This window comes from Cryptomeria japonica, unplaced genomic scaffold (assembly GCF_030272615.1).
Source record: "Cryptomeria japonica unplaced genomic scaffold, Sugi_1.0 HiC_scaffold_545, whole genome shotgun sequence".
In the NCBI taxonomy this organism is placed as follows: Eukaryota; Viridiplantae; Streptophyta; class Pinopsida; order Cupressales; family Cupressaceae; genus Cryptomeria; species Cryptomeria japonica.
Window position 1 is genome coordinate 20,001 of NW_026729356.1, and position 20,181 is coordinate 40,181.

General features: G+C 60.5%; 2 non-coding genes across 2 annotated transcripts; both read left to right on the forward strand.

The window, feature by feature from the left end:
* Positions 1-10,959: 10,959 nt before the first annotated feature.
* On the forward strand, positions 10,960-11,078 carry LOC131872266 (5S ribosomal RNA). Its single transcript, XR_009370439.1, has one exon. It is a non-coding gene; the product is annotated as a 5S ribosomal RNA (ribosomal RNA).
* A 7,792-nt stretch (positions 11,079-18,870) lies between these two features.
* On the forward strand, positions 18,871-18,989 carry LOC131872269 (5S ribosomal RNA). Its single transcript, XR_009370442.1, has one exon. It is a non-coding gene; the product is annotated as a 5S ribosomal RNA (ribosomal RNA).
* Positions 18,990-20,181: the final 1,192 nt, after the last annotated feature.

The window sequence follows — 20,181 nt, forward strand, 5'->3', positions numbered from 1 at the left end:
GCTTCAGGGCCACCTCGGAATGGTCCAAGCATCGGACGCGCTTGGGGCGACTGCCAGTGCCAACCCCTTATCCCGCGATGCGTCCGATACACAGATGGTTCCAAGGCGGCCGAGGAGCCTCACCGCATAGCAATCGGGGGTGCGAGGCGAGGGATGGGGCGGGAAGGCCCCAACGGCTAGACGGAAGAGGCTTCAGGGCCGCCTAGGAATGGTCCAAGCATCGGACACGCTTGGGGCGACTACCAGTGACAGCCCCCTATCCCGCGATGCGTCCGATACGAAGATGGTTCCAAGGCGGCCGAGGAGCCTCACCGCATAGCAATCGGGGTGCGAGGTGGGGGATGCGGCGAGATGGCCCCAACGGCTAGACGGAAGAGGCCACGGGGCCGCGTCGGAATAGTCCAAGCATCGGACGCGCTTGGGGCGACTACCAGTGACAACCCCTTATCCCGCGATGCGTCCGATACGAAGATAGTTCCAAGGCGGCCGAGGAGCCTCACCGCATAGCAATCGGGGTGCGAGGTGGGGGATGCGGCGAGATGGCCCCAACGGCTAGACGGAAGAGGCTGCAGGGCCGCCTCGGAATAGTCCAAGCATCGGACGCGCTTGGGGCCACTACCAGTGACAACCCCTTATCCCGCGATGCGTCCGATACGAAGATAGTTCCAAGGCGGCCGAAGAGCCTCACCGCATAGCAATCGGGGTGCGAGGTGGGGGATGCGGCGAGATGGCCCCAACGGCTAGACGGAAGAGGCCACAGGGCCGCCTCGGAATAGTCCAAGCATCGGACGCGCTTGGGGCGACTACCAGTGACAACCCCTTATCCCGCGATGCGTCCGATACGAAGATAGTTCCCAGGCGGCCGAGGAGCCTCACCGCATAGCAATCGGGGTGCGAGGCGAGGGATGCGGCGAGATGGCCCCAAAGGCTAGACGGAAGAGGCTGCAGGGCTGCCTCGGAATAGTCCAAGCATCGGACGCGCTTGGGGCGACTACCACTGCCAACCCCTTATCCCGCGATGCGTCCGATACACAGATAGTTCCGAGGCGGCCGAGGAGGTGGGGGATGCGGCGAGATGGCCCCAACGGCTAGACGGAAGAGGCTGCAGGGCCGCCTCGGAATAGTCCAAGCATCGGACGCGCTTGGGGCGACTACCAGTGACAACCCCTTATCCCGCGATGCGTCCGATACACAGATAGTTCCGAGGCGGCCAAGGAGCCTCACCGCATAGCAATCGTGGTGCGAGGTGGGGGATGCGGCGAGATGGCCCCAACGGCTAGACGGAAGAGGCTGCAGGGCCGCCTCGGAATGGTCCAAGCATCGGATGCGCTTGGGGCGACTACCACTGCCAACCCCTTATCCCGCGATGCGTCCGATACACAGATAGTTCCAAGGCGGCCGAGGAGCCTCACAGCATAGCAATCAGGGTGCGAGGCGAGGGATGCGGCGAGAAAGCCCCAACGGCTAGAGGGAAGAGGCTTCAGGTCCGCCTCGGAATGGTCCAAGCATCGGACGCGCTTGGGGCGACTACCAGTGACAACCCCTTATCCCGCGACGCGTCCGATACACAGATAGTTCCAAGGCGGCCGAGGAGCCTCACCGCATAGCAATCGGGGTGCGAGGCGAGGGATGCGGCGAGAAGGACCCAACGGCTACACGGAAGAGGCTTCGGGGCCGCCTCGGAATGGTCCAAGCATCGGACGCGCTTGGGGCGACTACCAGTGACAACCCCTTATCCCGCGACGCGTCCGATACACAGATAGTTCCAAGGCGGCCGAGGAGCCTCACCGCATAGCAATCGGGGTGCGAGGCGAGGGATGCGGCGAGAAGGACCCAACGGCTACACGGAAGAGGCTTCGGGGCCGCCTCGGAATGGTCCAAGCATCGGACGCGCTTGGGGCGACTACCAGTGACAACCCCTTATCCCGCGACGCGTCCGATACACAGATAGTTCCAAGGCGGCCGAGGAGCCTCACCGCATAGCAATCGGGGTGCGAGGCGAGGGATGCGGCGAGAAGGACCCAACGGCTAGACGGAAGAGGCTTCGGGTCCGCCTCGGAATGGTCCAAGCATCGGACGCGCTTGGGGCGACTACCAGTGACAACCCCTTATCCCGCGACGCGTCCGATACACAGATAGTTCCAAGGCGGCCGAGGAGCCTCACCGCATAGCAATCGGGGTGCGAGGCGAGGGATGCGGCGAGAAGGACCCAACGGCTAGACGGAAGAGGCTTCGGGTCCGCCTCGGAATGGTCCAAGCATCGGACGCGCTTGGGGCGACTACCAGTGACAACCCCTTATCCCGCGACGCGTCCGATACACAGATAGTTCCAAGGCGGCCGAGGAGCCTCACCGCATAGCAATCGGGGTGCGAGGCGAGGGATGCGGCGAGAAGGACCCAACGGCTAGACGGAAGAGGCTTCGGGTCCGCCTCGGAATGGTCCAAGCATCGGACGCGCTTGGGGCGACTACCAGTGACAACCCCTTATCCCGCGACGCGTCCGATACACAGATAGTTCCGAGGCGGCCGAGGAGCCTCACCGCATAGCAATCGGGGTGCGAGGCGAAGGATGCGGCGAGAAGGACCCAACGGCTAGACGGAAGAGGCTTCGGGTCCGCCTCGGAATGGTCCAAGCATCGGACGCGCTTGGGGCGACTACCAGTGACAACCCCTTATCCCGCGACGCGTCCGATACACAGATAGTTCCAAGGCGGCCGAGGAGCCTCACCGCATAGCAATCGGGGTGCGAGGCGAGGGATGCGGCGAGAAGGACCCAACGGCTAGACGGAAGAGGCTTCAGGGCCGCCTCGGAATGGTCCAAGCATCGAACGCGCTTGGGGCGACTACCAGTGACAACCCCTTATCCCGCGACGCGTCCGATACACAGATAGTTCCGAGGCGGCCGAGGAGCCTCACCGCATAGCAATCGGGGTGCGAGGCGAGGGATGCGGCGAGAAGGACCCAACGGCTAGACGGAAGAGGCTTCAGGGCCGCCTCGGAATGGTCCAAGCATCGGACGCGCTTGGGGCGACTACCAGTGACAACCCCTTATCCCGCGACGCGTCCGATACACAGATAGTTCCGAGGCGGCCGAGGAGCCTCACCGCATAGCAATCGGGGTGCGAGGCGAGGGATGCGGCGAGAAGGACCCAACGGCTAGACGGAAGAGGCTTCAGGGCCGCCTCGGAATGGTCCAAGCATCGGACGCGCTTGGGGCGACTACCAATGACAACCCCTTATCCCGCGACGCGTCCGATACACAGATAGTTCCGAGGCGGCCGAGGAGCCTCACCGCATAGCAATCGGGGTGCGAGGCGAGGGATGCGGCGAGAAGGACCCAACGGCTAGACGGAAGAGGCTTCAGGGCCGCCTCGGAATGGTCCAAGCATCGGACGCGCTTGGGGCGACTACCAGTGACAACCCCTTATCCCGCGACGCGTCCGATACACAGATAGTTCCGAGGCGGCCGAGGAGCCTCACCGCATAGCAATCGGGGTGCGAGGCGAGGGATGCGGCGAGAAGGACCCAACGGCTAGACGGAAGAGGCTTCAGGGCCGCCTCGGAATGGTCCAAGCATCGGACGCGCTTGGGGCGACTACCGTTGCCAACCCCTTATCCCGCGATGCGTCTGATACACAGATAGTTCCGAGGCGGCCGAGGAGCCTCACCGCATAGCAATCGGGTTGCGAGGCAGATTATTGGGAAGGGAACCCCCTGGGATGCGGCTCAAGCAGTGCCCAAAGGGACTGGAATGCGGAATCACATCGAGAGACCCAAATGCTATACGAGGGCTCAAATCGAATTATCGATTTGGCCACGACATGGACGCATCGGAACGACTACCTTTGCCGAACCACTCGCAATTGCATCCATACCGAAACCAATAGACATTTCCGTTAGAGCCCTCGCATAGCATTCGGGAATCTCGCATGCCCCTCTAAATCGACCAATGCTGGCGCTCAATGAAAATCCGAGCGCTACCACCGTTCGAGCGCCAGCATTGGTCGAGTTAGAGGGGCACGGGGGAGAATGCTCCAGTCAACACCTCCCCTATATAAGTTATTTGTCCGATTCTCGCACAACCGTAGTCTGCCTCGTCGAATCAAACAACGGTCCCAGATTCCGACTTCCGTTCCGTAGAGACCCAAAAGCTAGATGGAGGCTCGCAAGAAAGAGAGTCGGCGCATAGCAATCGGGTTTCTCGAACGTTTAGGGACCGAGCTCACTTGCGGATAGGGCAAAATCCGCCAAGCAACCCAAAAGCTAGACGGGGGCTCGAATCGAATCGCCTAGGCGGCCACAACAACGACGTGTTGGATCGACTACCAGTGCCAAACCATTCAGCAAGACTAGTCTGTGTCGAGGCCGGATAGAGATTCTCAGAGAGCGCCCGCATAGCATTTAGGAGACCTGCCGCGTCCCTCACACTCGACAAATGGTGGTGCACGTTTATAAATCCGAGCGATCCCAACCCTTTCAAGCACCAACATCGGTCGAGATAGAGGGGCACGGAGGGGGCTGCGTGAGACAACACAGTCCCCTATATAAGTTATTTGTCCGATTCTCACACATCCGAAGAATGGTCATCAAATCGGACAACAGCCCAAACTTCCGACTTCCGTCCCAGAAAGCCCAAGAGCTATCTAAAACGTTCATGGCCGGAACTCGATCGCGGCTATACCAGTCCGCCAAGCAACCCAAAAGCTAGACTGGAGCTCTAGTCGAATCACCTCTGTGGCCATTGCAAGGACGTGTTGGAGCGACTACCATTGCCGAACCATTCCGCAGGTCGAGTCCATACCAAGGCCGCATAGAGATTCACGATGAGCTCCTGCATAGCAATCAGGAGACTTGCCGTGTCCATCACAATCGATAAATCCTGGTGCAAGATTTTTGCATCCGAGCGCTCCAACCAGTCGAGCACCAGCATCAATCGACATAAACGGGCACGGGGGGAGGATGCTCGAGAACACTACCTCCCCTATATAAGTTATTTGTCCGATTCTCAAGCAGCCGAAGTCTGGTCATCGAATCGGGTCAAAGACCACAACTTCCGACTTTACCCACAATGCAAGTCATCGAATCGAACATCGGCCCCCGAGTCGGACTCCATGCGTATGTCAGGTCATCGGACCCAAATTCCGCCTTCCTGCGCATGGCGGGCCATCAATATCAACTCGGTCATCGGACCCAAACTCCGCCTTTTTGCGTATGGCACGCCTTCAAATCGGTCATCGGACCCAAATTCCGCCTTCCTGTGCATGGCGGGCCATCAACATCAACTCGGTCATCGGACCCAAATTCCGCCTTTCTGCGCATGGCACGCCATCAACTCGGTCATCGGACCCAAATTCCGCCTTCCTGCGCATGGCAGGTCATCGGACACAAATTCAGACCTCGCCAATATGCCTACGTATCGAATCGGTCATCGGACCCAACTTCCGACTTCATCCATACTGTAGGGTCTTTGAGGTTGGCGCGGTGCGCTCAACCCAGGGAGTCGACCCATCGAAGCATACACCTCCCCTATATAAGCTATTTGTCCGATTCCCACACCTGTGTAGTTTGCACCTCTGACCAGGACATCGACCCCAACTTCCGAACTCGACTGCAACGACGGCACCAGCGCCTTGGTGCGCACCTTGCGACGCACAGTCCCAACATTCGCCTTCCTGCACATGGCAGGTCATCGGACCCAAATTCCGACCTCGCGAGTATGCCTACATATCGAATCGGTCATCGGACCCAACTTCCGACTTCATCCATACCGTAGGGTCTTTGAGGTTGGCGCGGTGCGCTCAACCCGGGGAGTCGACCCAACGAAGCATACACCTCCCCTATATAAGCTATTTGTCCGATTCCCACACCTGTGTAGTTTGCACCTCCGATCAAGACATCGACCCCAACTTCCGAACTCGCCTCCAACGACCGAACCAGCGCCTTGGTGCGCACCTTGCAACGCACAGTGCCAACATTCGCCTTCCTGCACGTGGCAGGTCATCGGACCCAAATTCCGACCTCGCGAGTATGCCTACATATCGAATCGGTCATCGGACCCAACTTCCGACTTCATCCATACCGTAGGGTCTTTGAGGTTGGCGCGGTGCGCTCAACCCGGGGAGTCGACCCAACGAAGCATACACCTCCCCTATATAAGCTATTTGTCCGATTCCCACACCTGTGTAGCTTGCACCTCCGATCAGGACATCGACCCCAACTTCCGAACTCGACTAAAAAGACCGCACCAGCGCCTTGGTGTGCACCTTGCAACGCACAGTGTCAACATTCGCCTTCCTGCACATGGCAGGTCATCGGACCCAAATTCCGACCTCATGAGCATACCTACTAATCGAATCGGTCATCGGACCCAACTTCCGACTTCATCCATACCGTAGGGTCTTTGAGGTTGGCGCGGTGCGCTCAACCTGGGGAGTCGACCCATCGAAGCATACACCTCCCCTATATAAGCTATTTGTCCGATTCCGACACCTGTGTAGTTTGCACCTCCGCTCAGGACATCGACCCCAACTTCCGAACTCGCCTGCAACGACCGAACCAGCGCCTTGGTGCGCACCAAAAGTGCGCACTTTTGGAGGGCACTTTTGTGCGCTCCAAAGGTGCGCACTTTTGGAGGGCACTTTTCTGCGCTCCAAAGGTGCGCACTTTTGGAGGGCACTTTTTGGAGGGCACTTTTCTGCGCTCCAAAGGTGCGCACTTTTGGAGGGCACTTTTTGGAGGGCACTTTTCTGCGCTCCAAAGGTGCGCACTTTTGGAGGGCACTTTTTGGAGGGCACTTTTCTGCGCTCCAAAGGTGCGCACTTTTGGAGGGCACTTTTTGGAGGGCACTTTTCTGCGCTCCAAAGGTGCGCACTTTTGGAGGGCACTTTTTGGAGGGCACTTTTCTGCGCTCCAAAGGTGCGCACTTTTGGAGGGCACTTTTTGGAGGGCACTTTTCTGCGCTCCAAAGGTGCGCACTTTTGGAGGGCACTTTTTGGAGGGCACTTTTCTGCGCTCCAAAGGTGCGCACTTTTGGAGGGCACTTTTTGGAGGGCACTTTTCTGCGCTCCAAAGGTGCGCACTTTTGGAGGGCACTTTTTGGAGGGCACTTTTCTGCGCTCCAAAGGTGCGCACTTTTGGAGGGCACTTTTTGGAGGGCACTTTTCTGCGCTCCAAAGGTGCGCACTTTTGGAGGGCACTTTTGTGCACTCCAAAGGTGCGCACTTTTGGAGGGCACTTTTCCTGTGCTCCAAAGGTGCACACCTAGGTGAGCACCTTCGACCACACCTTGTAGCACACCAAACTCTGACTTTCGACTTCATCCGCAATGCAGGGTCTTTGAGGTTGGCGCAATGCGCACAACCAGGGGAGTCGACCCATCAAACCCAACACCTCCCCTATATAAGCTATTTGTCTGATTCTCATACATGCGTAGCCTGCAGGAGCAATTAGGACATCGACCCCAACTTTCGGCTTCTAAACGAAAACAAGGTCTTTGAGGTTGGTGTAATGCGAACAACTAGGGGAGTCAACCCATCAAACCCAACACCTCCCCTATATAAGCTATTTGTCTGATTCTCATACATGTGTAGTCTACAGGAGCAATTAGGACATCGACCCCAACTTTTGACTTCTTAACGAAAACAAGGTCTTTGAGGTTGACGTAATGCGCACAACCAGGGGAGTCGACCCATCAAACCCAACACCTCCCCTATATAAGCTATTTGTCCGATTCTCATACATGTGTAGCCTGCAGGAGCCATTAGGACATTGACCCCAACTTTTGACTTCTTAACGAAAACAAGGTCTTTGAGGTTGGCGTAATGCGCACAACCAAGGGAGTTGACCCATCAAACCCAACACCTCCCCTATATAAGCTATTTGTCTGATTCTCATACATGTGTAGCCTGCAACAACGATTAGGACATCCACCCCAACTTCTGAATTCGTCTGCGTTGACCGCACCAAAGGTGCACGCCTTGGTGCTCACCAAAATCCGACTTCCGACTTCTTCTGCTATGCGGGGTCTTTGAGGTTGGCGCAGTGCGCACAACCAGGGGAGTCAACCCACCGAATGCAACACCTCCCCTATATAAGCTATTTGTCTGATTCTCATACATGCGTAGACTGCAGCAATGATTAGGACATCCACCCCAACTTTTGACTTCTTAAACAAGACAGGGTCTTTGAAGTTGGTGCAGTGCACACAACCAGGGGAGTCGACCCATCAAACGCAACACCTCCCCTATATAAAGCTATTTGTCCGATTCTCATACGTGTAGTCTGCAGCAGCGATTAGGACATCGACCCCAACTTCCGAATTCGTTTGCATTGACCGCACCAAAGGTGCACGCCTTGGTGTGCACCCTGGAGTGCACTTTGGTGCTCACCTCGGTGCACACTTTGGTGTGCACCTCGGTGTGCACCAAAGGTGCGCACCTTGGAGCGCACCAAAGGTGTACACTTTGGAGCGCACCACATAGGGTCTTTGAGAGGTTGGCGCAGTGCGCACACCAAGGTGGGTGTTGAGGTGCGTGCCGAGGTGGGTGGGTGCTAGGGTGCGCTCCATGGTGGGTGCCAGGGTGGGTGCGTGCTAGGGTGGATTCCAAAGAGGGTCATAGGGTGGGTGCCAAGGTGGGTTGGTGATATAGTGGGTTCAAAGGTGGGTACTAGGGTGGGTTCCAAGGTGGGTCACAAGTTGGGTGCCAGGATGCGTGGGTGTTAGGTTGGGTGCCAAGGTGGGCTCCTGCGTGGGTGGGTGCTAGGGTGGGTTTCAAGGTGGACGCGAGGGCGGGTGCCAAGGTGGGTAACAAGTTGGGTGTTAGGATGGGTGAGTGCTAGAGTGGGTGCCAAGGTGGGTGGGTGCTAAGGTGGATGCCAAGGTGGTTCACAGGGTGGGTGGGTTCTAGGGTGAGTTCCAAGGTGGGTCACAGGTTCAGTGCTAGGGTGGGTGTCAAGGCGGGTGTCGAGGTGCCTGGGTGCTAGGGTGTGGATGCCAATGTGGGTCATAGGGTGGGTACTAGGGTGGGCTGCAATGTGGGTGCCAAGGTGGGTAACATGCTCGGTGGGTTCTAAATTGGGTGCCAGGGTGGGTGTGCACCCACCTTGCCCGAGGTGGGTGCCAAGGTGCCAGTGTGGGTGGGTGCTAAGGTGGATGCCAAGGTGGGTGAGAAGGTGGGTGATAGGTTGAGTGGTAGGATGGGTGGGTGCCAAGATGGGTCACAGGGTGGGTGCAAGGGTGGGTAGGTGCTAGGGTTGGTGTCAGGGTGGGTGGGTGCTAGGTTGGGTTCCAAGGTGGGTGCGAGGGTGAGTGTCAAGGTGGGTCACAGGTTAGGTGCTAGGATGGGTGAGTGCTAGGGTGCAAAGGTGCCAGGGTGGGTGCTAGGATGGGTCGATGCTAGGGTGAGTGGCAAGGTGGGTCCACAAGTGTCAAGGTGGGTGCCGAGGTGGGTGCCAAGTCGGCGACTGCTATGGTGGATGCCAAGGTGGGTCACGGGGTGGGTGCCAAGTTGCTAGGTTGGGTTCCAAGGTGGGTGCCAACGTGGGTGCTAGGGTGCGTGGGTTAAAGGGTGTGTCACAACGTGGGTGCCAGGATGGGTGCGCACCCACACTGGCCAAGACGGGTGCGGGTGCAAGGTTGGGTTCCAAGCCCGGTCACAGGCTGGGTGCTAGGATGGGTGGGTGCCAAGGTGGGCACCAGGGTGGGTGCACCCACCCTGGCCAAGGTGGGTCACGGGGTGGGTCCTAGGGTGGGTAACGGGGTGGGTACTAAGGTGCGTGCCAAGGTGGGTCATAGGGTGGGTGCCAAGGTGGGCACCAGGGTGGGTGTGCACCAACCCTAGCCAGGGTAGGTCACGGGGTGGTTGTCGGGGTGGGCGTCAAGGAGCCAAGGTGGGTGGCAAGTAGCCAAGTTGCGTGCCAAGGTGGGTGTCGGGGTGGGTGCCAAGGATCCAAGGTGGGTGCCAAGGAACCAAGGTGGGTGTCTGGGTGGGTGCCGAGGTGGGAGCCAGGGTGGGTCCCAAGGTGAGTGCAAAGGTGGGTGCCAGGGTCAAGGTGAGTGCCAATGTGGGTTCCAAGGTGCCAGGGTCAGGGTGAGTGCCAATGTGGGTTCAAAGGTGCTAAGTTGGGTGCGAGGTTGGGTGCGAGGGTGGGTGGGTGCCAAGGTGTGCTAGGTGGAAGCCCGGGTGGGTCGGCATCCCATGGGTGTCGAGTTGGGTGCCTGATGGGTGCTTCTTGTCAAGTTTTAGTCGTCGGGACTCATTTCGAGCCTTAGAGGTCGTTTCTTGTCCGGTTGCCCTGTCTTCGACCTGGGAACCCAATTTTGGTCCTCGGGTCCCATTTTTTTTTGTCTCGCATCCCACTTTTGGCCTGTGGCCTTTTCGGGGTCGATTCTCGTTTTGGGCATCAGAGCATGTTTCTTCTCCTAAAACCCAATATTTGTTTATTAAGTCTCGGAACACATTTTTGTTCTCGTGGACCCATCATGGGTCTTGGAACGCATTTGTGGTCCTTGGGTCCCATTTTGCATCCCGAAACTTGTGTTTTGGTGCTTGATCCCTATTTTGGGTGCCCACCTTGCACCAAGTGCGCACCCGGGGCAAACCGAGCGCCTTGGTGCACCGGGGCAAGATCGAGCGTGCACCCGAGGCGCCCCGAACATGCACCAAGGTGCACTCGGCCCACATGTGAGCGCAGGTCGTTGCGCCCGAGGTGGTGTGTGGGCACCGCGTTGCAGACGGGACACTGCACGCACACGACGCCCCCTCCAGGTGCACGCACGTAGGCCGGGCCGGGTGCACACCCGACGCCCTAGCAAGGTGCGCGCACCCGGGCAGGGCTCACACTTGGCGAACGGGGCGCACTTCGCGAGGGAGGGTGTGCACCTCGACGGGGGTGGGTGGCCGGGGTGGATTCGCACGTGGGTCGCGGTTTGCTAAGTACACACTGCGACAAGCTCATAACGGGTGCGATCATACCAGCATTAGTGCACCGGATCCCATCAGAACTCCGCAGTTAAGCGCGCTTGGGCCGGAGTAGTACTGGGATGGGTGACCTCCCGGGAAGTCCCGGTGTTGCACCCTTTTTTAGTTTTTCGCCGGGCGTCGCAATGCTATTTGAATAAACCTTTTGCCCGTTTGCGTTCTCGTCGGGGCCGGGCCGGGCCGGGGTGCGCTGCCCGCACTACCGCGCGCGCGGGGGCGACACCGAGCGCGCACCCGAGGCACCCCGAGCACACAGGCCACGGTGCAACCCGGGCGTTGTGCGCGCACCCCGGTGCGCCCGAGGTGCTGCGCGCGCACCCAGGTGAAATCGGTGTGCACCTCGGCCAGTGCGCGCTCGGTCGAGTCGCGCACGTTGGCCAAGGTGCACGGTGATGTTTCTTACTCTAAGGTTCCGCACCAGACGCCCGGGACAGGTGAGCGAAGCTGGGCGGGGCCGGGTGCGCGGCCGGGGCAGGTGCACGCAGCTGGAGAGAGCTTTGGAGCACACTTCGGAGCGCACCAATGATGCGCTCCATTCAAAAGTTTCCTGAAAAGGCAAAAAAAGTTGAGATTATAGAATTTCCCACTTGAGAGATTGTAAAAAAAAAAAATTTAAAATGAAGGAAACGCGGGTGCCAAGGTGTGCGCAGCCCAGCCAAGGTGTGCGCACCAAGGCGCCCACCCTGGCGAAGGTGCACGCAAGGTGCGCACCCGAGGCAAACCGGACAATTAACCCAACTTTCGACTTCGCGCGCACCTTGGAGCGCACTTCGGAGCGCTCCTTGGTGCGCACCAATCTTGGGCACCTCGGAGTGCACCATGGCGCCCACCAAGGTGCGCACCCGGGGCAAACCGAGCTCCGACTTCGTGCGCACCTTGGAGCGCACGAAAGGTGCGCACCATGGCGCCCACCAAGGTGCGCAGCCCAGCCAAGGCGTGCGCATCAAGGTGCGCACCCTGGCGAAGGTGCGCACCCGGGGCAAACCGAGCTCCGACTTCGTGCGCACCTTGGAGCGCACAAAAGGTGCGCAACCCAGCCAAGGTGTGCGCACCCCGGTCAAACCGAGCTCCGAATCGTGCGCACCAGAGGTGCACGCCATCGTGCGCACCTTGGAGCACACTTCGGAGCCCTCCTTGGTGCGCGCCGATGTTGCGCACCTCGGAGCGCACCCGGGGAAAACAATGCAATTAACCCGACTTTCGACTTCGTGGGCACCTCGGAGCGCTCTCGGGTTCGCACCTCGGAGCACACCGAGGTGCGCACCTTTGATGCGCTGCCTTCACCAATTTCCAGAAAAGGCAAGAAAACATTGAGAAGGTGTGCGCACCGAGGTGCCCACCCTGGCGAAGGTGCACGCGAGGTGCGCACCCGGGGCAAACCGGGCTCCGACTTCGTGCACGCCGCACCTTGGAGCACACTTCGGAGCGCTCCTTGGTGCGCACCAGGGCGCGCAACCCAGCCGAGGTGCCCACCCCGGCGAAGGTGCACGCGAGGTGCGCACCCGGGGCAAACCGGGCTCCGACTTCGTGCACGCCATGGTGCCCACCGCGGCGAAGGTGCACGCGAGGTGCGCACCCGGGGCAAACCGGGCTCCGACTTCGTGCACGCCGCACCTTGGAGCACACTTCGGAGCGCTCCTTGGTGCGCACCATGGTGCCCACCAGGGCGCGCAACCCCGCCGAAGGTGCACGCGAGGTGCGCACCCGGGGCAAACCGGGCTCCGACTTCGTGCACGCCGCACCTTGGAGCACACTTCGGAGCGCTCCTTGGTGCGCACCATGGTGCCCACCAGGGCGCGCAACCCCGCCGAAGGTGCACGCGAGGTGCGCACCCGGGGCAAACCGGGCTCCGACTTCGTGCACGCCATGGTGCGCACCGCGGCGAAGGTGCGCACCCGGGGCAAACCGGGCTCCGACTTCGTGCACGCCGCACCTTGGAGCACACTTCGGAGCGCTCCTTGGTGCGCACCAGGGCGCGCAACCCAGCCGAGGTGCCCACCCCGGCGAAGGTGCACGCGAGGTGCGTACCCGGGGCAAACCGGGCTCCGACTTCGTGCACGCCGCACCTTGGAGCACACTTCGGAGCGCTCCTTGGTGCGCACCATGGTGCCCACCAGGCCGCGCAACCCAGCCAAGGTGTGCGCACCAAGGTGCACGCGAGGTGCGCACCCGGGGCAAACCGGGGTCCGACTTCGTGCACGCCGCACCTTGGAGCACACATCGGGGCGCTCCCGGGTTCGCACCGGCGTTGCGCACCGTGGTGGGCACCTCGGAGCACACCAAGGTGGGCAGCGAGGTGCGCACCTTTGATGCGATGCCTTCACTAATTTCCATAAAAGGCAAAAAAAAAACGAGATTTTAAAATTTCCGTTTTGAAAGATAGTGAGAAAAAGGGAATGCTGGTGCCATCTTGAGCCCGCCCTGGTGCGCAGCCCAGCCAAGGTGTGCGCACCAAGGTGCCCACCCTGGCGAAGGTGCGCGCCCGGGCAATTAACCCAACTTCCAACTTCGCGCGCGCCAGGGTGGGAGCGCACCCAACAACCGGGCCTGGGAAGAGCCAATGCGAGAAACCCCACCAAACGCTCTGACAAAAAAAGAGGGGGCGCTCCAGTAACCCCGCTTCGGAGCGCACCCTGGGCAAACCCAGCCAAGGTGCCCACCCCGGCCAAGGTGCAGGCGAGGTGCGCACCCGGGGCAAACCGGGCTCCGACAACGTGCACGCCGCACCTTGGAGCACACTTCGTAGCGCTCCCGGGTGCGCACCTCAGAGCACACCAAGGTGGGCAGCGAGGTGCGCACCTTTGATGCGCTGCCTTCACTAATTTCCAGAAAAGGCAAAAAAAAAAGGAGATTTTAAAATTTCCGTTTTGAAAGATAGTGAAAAAAACGGAACGCGCGTGCCATCTTGAGCCCGCCCTGGTGCGCAGCCCAGGTAAGGTGCCCACCCTGGCAAAGGTGCGCACCCGGGCAATTAACCCTACTTCCGACTTCGTGCGCGCCAGGGTGGCAACCGGGCCTCGGAAGAGCCAATGCGAGAAACCCCACCAAACGCTCCGACAAAAAAAGAGGCGGCGCTCCAATAACCCCGCTTCGGAGCGCAGCCGGGGCAAACCCAGCCAAGGTGCCCACCCCGACGAAGGTGCACGCGAGGTGCGCACCCGGGGCAAACCGGGCTCCGACAACGTGCACGCAGCACCTTGGAGCACACTTCGAAGCACTCCCGGGTGCCCACCGGCGTTGCGCACCGTGGTGGGCAGCGAGGTGCGCACCTTTGATGCGCTGCCTTCACTAATTTCCAGAAAAAGGCAAAAAAAAATGAGATTTTAAAATTTCCGTTTTGAAAGATAGTGAAAAAAAAGGAACGCGGGTGCCATCTTGAGCCCGCCCTGGTGCGCAGCCCAGGCAAGGCATGCGCACCAAGGTGCCCACCCGAGGTGCACACCCGGGGCAAACCGGGCTCCGACTTCGTGCAGGCCGCACCTTGGAGCACACTTCGGAGCGCTCCTTGGTGCGCACCATGGTGCCCACCAGGGCGCGCAACCCAGCCAAGGTCTGCACACCAAGGTGCCCACCCCGGCGAAGGTGCACGCGAGGTGCGCACCCGGGGCAAACCGGGCTCCGACTTCGTGCACGCCATGGTGCCCACCGCGGCGAAGGTGCACGCGAGGTGCGCACCCGGGGCAAACCGGGCTCCGACTTCGTGCACGCCGCACCTTGGAGCACACTTCGGAGCGCTCCTTGGTGCGCACCATGGTGCCCACCAGGGCGCGCAACCCAGCCAAGGTGTGCGCACCAAGGTGCACGCGAGGTGCGCACCCGGGGCAAACCGGGGTCCGACTTCGTGCACGCCGCACCTTGGAGCACACATCGGAGCGCTCCCAGGTTCGCACCAGCGTTGCGCACCTTTGATGCGCTGCCTTCACTAATTTCCAGAAAAGGCAAAAAAAAACGATATTTTAAAATTTCCGTTCTGAAAGATAGTGAAAAAAACGGAACGCGGGTGCCATCTTGAGCCCTTCCTGGTGCGCAGCCCAGGCAAGTTGTGCGCACCAAGGTGCCCACCCTGGCGGAGGTGCGCGCCCGGGGCAAACCGGGCTCCGACTTCGTGCACTGCATGGTGCCCACCAAGGCGCGCAACCCAGCCAAGGTGCCCACCGCAGCGAAGGTGCACGCGAGGTGCACACCCGGGGCAAACCGGGCTCCGACTTCGTGCACGCCGCACCTTGGAGCACACTTCAGAGCGCTCCTTGGTGCGCACCAGGGCGCGCAACCCAGCCGAGGTGCCCACCCCGGCGAAGGTGCACGCGAGGTGCGCACCCGGGGCAAACCGGGCTCCGACTTCGTGCACGCCATGGTGCCCACCGCGGCGAAGGTGCGCACCCGGGGCAAACCGGGCTCCGACTTCGTGCACGCCGCACCTTGGAGCACACTTCGGAGCGCTCCTTGGTGCGCACCATGGTGCCCACCAGGCCGCGCAACCCAGCCAAGGTGTGCGCACCAAGGTGCACGCGAGGTGCGCACCCGGGGCAAACCGGGGTCCGACTTCGTGCACGCCGCACCTTGGAGCACACATCGGGGCGCTCCCGGGTTCGCACCGGCGTTGCGCACCGTGGTGGGCACCTCGGAGCACACCAAGGTGGGCAGCGAGGTGCGCACCTTTGATGCGATGCCTTCACTAATTTCCATAAAAGGCAAAAAAAAAACGAGATTTTAAAATTTCCGTTTTGAAAGATAGTGAGAAAAAGGGAATGCTGGTGCCATCTTGAGCCCGCCCTGGTGCGCAGCCCAGCCAAGGTTTGCGCACCAAGGTGCCCACCCTGGCGAAGGTGCGCGCCCGGGCAATTAACCCAACTTCCAACTTCGCGCGCGCCAGGGTGGGAGCGCACCCAACAACCGGGCCTGGGAAGAGCCAATGCGAGAAACCCCACCAAACTCTCTGACAAAAAAAGAGGGGGCGCTCCAGTAACCCCGCTTCGGAGCGCACCCTGGGCAAACCCAGCCAAGGTGCCCACCCCGGCCAAGGTGCAGGCGAGGTGCGCACCCGGGGCAAACCGGGCTCCGACAACGTGCACGCCGCACCTTGGAGCACACTTCGTAGCGCTCCCGGGTGCGCACCTCAGAGCACACCAAGGTGGGCAGCGAGGTGCGCACCTTTGATGCGCTGCCTTCACTAATTTCCAGAAAAGGCAAAAAAAAAAGGAGATTTTAAAATTTCCGTTTTGAAAGATAGTGAAAAAAACGGAACGCGCGTGCCATCTTGAGCCCGCCCTGGTGCGCAGCCCAGGTAAGGTGCCACCCTGGCAAAGGTGCGCACCCGGGCAATTAACCCTACTTCCGACTTCGTGCGCGCCAGGGTGGCAACCGGGCCTCGGAAGAGCCAATGCGAGAAACCCCACCAAACGCTCCGACAAAAAAAGAGGCGGCGCTCCAATAACCCCGCTTCGGAGCGCAGCCGGGGCAAACCAAGCCAAGGTGCCCACCCCGACGAAGGTGCACGCGAGGTGCGCACCCGGGGCAAACCGGGCTCCGACAACGTGCACGCAACACCTTGGAGCACACTTCGAAGCACTCCCGGGTGCCCACCGGCGTTGCGCACCGTGGTGGGCAGCGAGGTGCGCACCTTTGATGCGCTGCCTTCACTAATTTCCAGAAAAAGGCAAAAAAAAATGAGATTTTAAAATTTCCGTTTTGAAAGATAGTGAAAAAAAAGGAACGCGGGTGCCATCTTGAGCCCGCCCTGGTGCGCAGCCCAGGCAAGGCATGCGCACCAAGGTGCCCACCCGAGGTGCACACCCGGGGCAAACCGGGCTCCGACTTCGTGCAGGCCGCACCTTGGAGCACACTTCGGAGCGCTCCTTGGTGCCCACCAGGGCGCACCCGGGGCAAACCGGGCTCCGACTTTGTGCACGCCGCACCTTGGAGCACACATCGGAGCGCTCCCAGGTTCGCACCAGCGTTGCGCACCTTTGATGCGCTGCCTTCACTAATTTCCAGAAAAGGCAAAAAAAAACGATATTTTAAAATTTCCGTTCTGAAAGATAGTGAAAAAAACGGAACGCGGGTGCCATCTTGAGCCCTTCCTGGTGCGCAGCCCAGGCAAGTTGTGCGCACCAAGGTGCCCACCCTGGCGGAGGTGCGCGCCCGGGGCAAACCGGGCTCCGACTTCGTGCACTGCATGGTGCCCACCAAGGCGCGCAACCCAGCCAAGGTGCCCACCGCAGCGAAGGTGCACGCGAGGTGCGCACCCGAGGTGCACACCCGGGGCAAACCGGGCTCCGACTTCGTGCACGCCGCACCTTGGAGCACACTTCAGAGCGCTCCTTGGTACGCACCAGGGCGCGCAACCCAGCCAAGGTGCTCACCCCGGCGAAGGTGCACGCGAGGTGCGCACCCGGGGCAAACCGGGCTCGGACTTCGTGCACGCCGCACCTTGGAGCACACATCGGAGCGCTCCCAGGTTCGCACCAGCATTGCGCACCTTTGATGCGCTGCCTTCACTAATTTCCAGAAAAGGCAAAAAAAAGAAAAAAATGAGATTTTAAAATTTCCGTTTTGAAAGATAGTGAAAAAAACGGAACGCGGGTGCCATCTTGAGCCCGCCCTGGTGTGCAGCCCAGGCAAGTTGTGCGCACCAAGGCACCCACCCTGGCCAAGGTGGGTCACGGGGTGGGTCCTAGGGTGGGTAACGGGGTGGGTACTAAGGTGCGTGCCAAGGTGGGTCATAGGGTGGGTGCCAAGGTGGGCACCAGGGTGGGTGTGCACCAACCCTAGCCAGGGTAGGTCACGGGGTGGTTGTCGGGGTGGGCGTCAAGGAGCCAAGGTGGGTGGCAAGTAGCCAAGTTGCGTGCCAAGGTGGGTGTCGGGGTGGGTGCCAAGGATCCAAGGTGGGTGCCAAGGAACCAAGGTGGGTGTCTGGGTGGGTGCCGAGGTGGGAGCCAGGGTGGGTCCCAAGGTGAGTGCAAAGGTGGGTGCCAGGGTCAAGGTGAGTGCCAATGTGGGTTCCAAGGTGCCAGGGTCAGGGTGAGTGCCAATGTGGGTTCAAAGGTGCTAAGTTGGGTGCGAGGTTGGGTGCGAGGGTGGGTGGGTGCCAAGGTGTGCTAGGTGGAAGCCCGGGTGGGTCGGCATCCCATGGGTGTCGAGTTGGGTGCCTGATGGGTGCTTCTTGTCAAGTTTTAGTCGTCAGGACTCATTTCGAGCCTTAGAGGTCGTTTCTTGTCCGGTTGCCCTGTCTTCGACCTGGGAACCCAATTTTGGTCCTCGGGTCCCATTTTTTTTTGTCTCGCATCCCACTTTTGGCCTGTGGCCTTTTCGGGGTCGATTCTCGTTTTGGGCATCAGAGCATGTTTCTTCTCCTAAAACCCAATATTTGTTTATTAAGTCTCGGAACACATTTTTGTTCTCGTGGACCCATCATGGGTCTTGGAACGCATTTGTGGTCCTTGGGTCCCATTTTGCATCCCGAAACTTGTGTTTTGGTGCTTGATCCCTATTTTGGGTGCCCACCTTGCACCAAGTGCGCACCCGGGGCAAACCGAGCGCCTTGGTGCACCGGGGCAAGATCGAGCGTGCACCCGAGGCGCCCCGAACATGCACCAAGGTGCACTCGGCCCACATGTGAGCGCAGGTCGTTGCGCCCGAGGTGGTGTGTGGGCACCGCGTTGCAGACGGGACACTGCACGCACACGACGCCCCCTCCAGGTGCACGCACGTAGGCCGGGCCGGGTGCACACCCGACGCCCTAGCAAGGTGCGCGCACCCGGGCAGGGCTCACACTTGGCGAACGGGGCGCACTTCGCGAGGGAGGGTGTGCACCTCGACGGGGGTGGGTGGCCGGGGTGGATTCGCACGTGGGTCGCGGTTTGCTAAGTACACACTGCGACAAGCTCATAACGGGTGCGATCATACCAACGTTAGTGCACCGGATCCCATCAGAACTCCGCAGTTAAGCGCGCTTGGGCCGGAGTAGTACTGGGATGGGTGACCTCCCGGGAAGTCCCAGTGTTGCACCCTTTTTTAGTTTTTCGCCGGGCATCGCAATGCTATTTGAATAAACCTTTTGCCCGTTTGCGTTCTCGTCGGGGCCGGGCCGGGCCGGGGTGCGCTGCCCGCACTACCGCGCGCGCGGGGGCGACACCGAGCGCGCACCCGAGGCGCCCCGAGCACACAGGCCACGGTGCAACCCGGGCGTTGTGCGCGCACCCCGGTGCGCCCGAGGTGCTGCGCGCGCACCCAGGTGAAATCGGTGTGCACCTCGGCCAGTGCGCGCTCGGTCGAGTCGCGCACGTTGGCCAAGGTGCACGGTGATGTTTCTTACTCTAAGGTTCCGCACCAGACGCCCGGGACAGGTGAGCGAAGCTGGGCGGGGCCGGGTGCGCGGCCGGGGCAGGTGCACGCAGCTGGAGAGAGCTTTGGAGCACACTTCGGAGCGCACCAATGATGCGCTCCATTCAAAAGTTTCCTGAAAAGGCAAAAAAAGTTGAGATTATAGAATTTCCCACTTGAGAGATTGTAAAAAAAAAAAATTTAAAATGAAGGAAACGCGGGTGCCAAGGTGTGCGCAGCCCAGCCAAGGTGTGCGCACCAAGGCGCCCACCCTGGCGAAGGTGCACGCAAGGTGCGCACCCGAGGCAAACCGGACAATTAACCCAACTTTCGACTTCGCGCGCACCTTGGAGCGCACTTCGGAGCGCTCCTTGGTGCGCACCAATCTTGGGCACCTCGGAGTGCACCATGGCGCCCACCAAGGTGCGCACCCGGGGCAAACCGAGCTCCGACTTCGTGCGCACCTTGGAGCGCACGAAAGGTGCGCACCATGGCGCCCACCAAGGTGCGCAGCCCAGCCAAGGCGTGCGCATCAAGGTGCGCACCCTGGCGAAGGTGCGCACCCGGGGCAAACCGAGCTCCGACTTCGTGCGCACCTTGGAGCGCACAAAAGGTGCGCAACCCAGCCAAGGTGTGCGCACCCCGGTCAAACCGAGCTCCGAATCGTGCGCACCAGAGGTGCACGCCATCGTGCGCACCTTGGAGCACACTTCGGAGCCCTCCTTGGTGCGCGCCGATGTTGCGCACCTCGGAGCGCACCCGGGGAAAACAATGCAATTAACCCGACTTTCGACTTCGTGGGCACCTCGGAGCGCTCTCGGGTTCGCACCTCGGAGCACACCGAGGTGCGCACCTTTGATGCGCTGCCTTCACCAATTTC